We start from the raw sequence: 2,479 nt of genomic DNA on the forward strand, positions 1-2,479 counted from the left end.
ATAGCCCAAAAATAAAAAAATAACAATTACAAGAATAACAAATGTAATAATCATATTGAAAAACGAATTAAACTAATATTACTAATAAATACAAAAACTAGTAATAATAATAAAAAACTACTCCTACCAATAATAATAATAGCTAATAAATGCCTCGAATAAAAAATAGGAAATTAAATGTAAACAATTATTTATAACTATTAGAAATATTATTGTATATTTTTTGTATTATTATTATTTAATGTCCAACTTCTATTCTTCTTATTTCTTTTTTAATGATCTGCTTTTCATCGCGATTATGATGGCATGTATGGAGCGAGTTAAAACAAACTTGAATTACAAAAAATAAAAAAAGTTCAACATTTGTATCACTCAGCTCCTGAAACACTGGAGGTGTATTTTAACAACAACAAAACAACAACACCTGTAAACAAACACATGTGTGTTTACCTGTGACGGCCTCTCCTCCTCCTTCTTCTTCTTCTCTCTCTTCTGGGACGTGCAGCAGAGGGACAGACGCTCCTCCTCGACCCGCCCCCACTCTTCTTCTTCCCTTTCTGCTTAGAGGTCCCTCCTCCTCCTCACTACAGGGGGGGGGAGGGAGAGCCTCAGAGGGAGGCGGGACATCTTCTCCCTGAGAGGAGGACACACGGTGGGTTTTAATATAAAATGTAAATGTCTGCAGGAATTAAAAATAAATGATTATGATTCTCACGTTGTCAGATTCTGCTGCTTCCTGCACCGAGGTCAGAGAACAGGAAGTGGACAAGCACTCCTCGTTATCGTCCTGATCGCTGCCCTCACTGTAGCACTCTGCGCCACACACACACACACACAGTTATATTCCTGTATTCATTCATGATACATGTGATATTTCCTGTATGTCTGACCTTCAGTGTCGATCAGCTCACTCGGCTCAGCTGCTTCTGACAGTTTACTGATCCACCTTCACACACACACACACACACACACACACACACACACACACACACACACACACACACACACACACACACACACACACACACACACACACACACACACACACACACACACACACACACACACACACACACACACACACACACACAGAGAGAGAGAGAGAGAGAGACACACACACACCTCTTTTAGGGCTGTCACTTAATTCATTTCCCTTTCTCTCCTCACCTCCTCTCCTTTTCTCTAGTTTCCTCTCCTATTATCTTGTTTCCTCTCCTATTCTCTTGTTACCTCTCCTTCTATCTAGTTTCCTATCCTATTCTCTAGTTTCCTCTCCTTCTCTCTTGTTTCCTCTCCTATTGTCTAGTTTCCCTTATTTTCTCTCACTCCGTTTCTTCACTGTTTTCTACTCACCTCACTTCCTTTCCTTCCCTTTACTCTCCTCTCCTCTCATGTCCTCCACTTGTTTCCTTCGTCTGTCTGTTATCACTGACAGCATTACTAAAGCTAAAGCTCGTACAGTAAGCACCATGACGGTGAAGTTAATTCTAATAATAAAATGTTTTTACAGAAATGACTGGGCATCTTCTCGCTGCACAAAACAAGAAGTGGATAAAAGCTGAGAGATGATACGAGGAAGAAGAGGAAGAAGAGGAAGAAGAGGAAGTGCTCAAAACAATCTTCAGTGCAGAGATAGCAGAGATAAGGAACCACACAACTGTTCATGTGATCGACATCAACGTGCTGTGGAGGTTCGGATCCTCAGAGGGGATTCACACTCATTTTGATGACCTCACTTCTCCTCTAGCGCCACACACAACACAAAACCTCTGATACTTATGCAAATCAACCTAGAGAGAGAGAAAGATAGAGAGATAGAGAGAGAGAGATAGAGAAAGAGAGAGATAGAGATAGAGAGAGAGAGATATAGACAGAGACAGAGAGAGAGAGAGAGATAGATAGAGAGAGAGAGACAGAGAAAGAGAGAGATAGAGATAGAGATAGAGATAGATAGATAGATAGATAGATAGAGAGAGAGAGAGAGAGATAGAGAGAGAGAGAGAGAGAGAGAGAGAGAGATATAGACAGAGAGAGAGAGAGAGAGAGATAGAGAGAGAGATAGATAGATAGAGAGAGAGATAGAGAGAGATAGATAGACAGAGAGAGAGAGAGAGAGAGAGAGAGAGATAGATAGACAGAGAGAGAGAGAGATAGATAGATAGATAGATAGATAGATAAACAGAGAGAGAGAGAGAGAGAGAGAGAGAGAGAGAGAGAGAGAGAGAGAGATATAGACAGAGACAGAGAGAGAGAGAGAGAGAGAGAGATAGATAGATCGATAGATAGAGAGATAGAGAGAGATAGATAGATAGACAGAGAGAGAGAGAGAGATAGATAGATAGATAGATAGACAGAGAGATAGATAGATAGATAGATAGACAGAGAGAGAGAGAGAGAGATAGACAGACAGAGAGAGAGAGAGACAGAGGAGAGGATTTCTCATTTCTCTAAACGCCTGCTGCTTCCCCTCCCCTCCTCC

At 40.9% G+C, this 2,479-nt stretch overlaps 1 long non-coding RNA gene across 1 annotated transcript; it reads right to left on the minus strand.

Annotated features, from left to right (window-relative positions):
• Positions 1–456: 456 nt before the first annotated feature.
• On the minus strand, positions 457–946 carry LOC104960506 (uncharacterized). The gene is made up of 3 exons (XR_799992.1): positions 891–946; positions 716–813; positions 457–634 (listed from the first exon to the last, which is right to left on the minus strand). It is a non-coding gene; the product is annotated as an uncharacterized lncRNA (long non-coding RNA).
• Between the last annotated feature and the right edge of the window lie 1,533 nt (positions 947–2,479).

The sequence above is a fragment of the Notothenia coriiceps genome, unplaced genomic scaffold (genome assembly GCF_000735185.1).
Source record: "Notothenia coriiceps isolate Sejong01 unplaced genomic scaffold, NC01 NC01_scaffold00031879, whole genome shotgun sequence".
NCBI classification, from domain to species: domain Eukaryota; kingdom Metazoa; phylum Chordata; class Actinopteri; order Perciformes; family Nototheniidae; genus Notothenia; species Notothenia coriiceps.